We start from the raw sequence: 698 nt of genomic DNA on the forward strand, positions 1-698 counted from the left end.
AGGCATTAATATGTGCTTAAAAAGTAAAAATAAATAGCCAATATTCTATTAATATTCATGCTAATAAGCAACTAGTTAAATAAATGACCCTAAAATAAAGTGTTACTGTGCATGTTATGGAAGAATGCAAGTACTTGCAGTGGGTTTGGCCTCAAATTCAAATTAAATTGCATAAAATCTTGTTATTCCTTGTTACAGGCAACTCTGCATTTTTTTTTTAAATTCCCAGTTTATTTCCATATATTCCCATTAATTCTCATGGAAAGTTTCCAGCCTAGAAAATTCCCGGAATTTTGCAACCCTAAAGTGTCAGAAAAACCTGAAATACATTCAGCAACTCCTACAACGTTTGTGTGTGTGCATGTGTGAGTGTGTGTGTGTGTGTGTGTGCGTGCATGTGTGAGAGTATGTGAATGCTTGTACAGTACTGTATGTGTATATCAATGTGTGCGTGTGTCTGTGCGTGTGTGTGTGATCTGTGCATGAGTTTGAGAGTGTGTGTGAGTATATGTGTGTGTATATACAGTATGTGTGTGCATGTGTATTTTTGTGCTTGTGTGTGAGTATATGTATGTGTATATATGTCTGTGAGTATGTGTGTGTATATTTCTGTGTTTGTTTGCGTGAGTGTTTTTGGTTCTGCAAAACAAGTTATATAAAGTTCAAAGTGCCACACAAATAAAACTGAACCGAATTGA

This window comes from Tachysurus fulvidraco, chromosome 7 (assembly GCF_022655615.1).
Source record: "Tachysurus fulvidraco isolate hzauxx_2018 chromosome 7, HZAU_PFXX_2.0, whole genome shotgun sequence".
Lineage (NCBI taxonomy): Eukaryota > Metazoa > Chordata > Actinopteri > Siluriformes > Bagridae > Tachysurus > Tachysurus fulvidraco.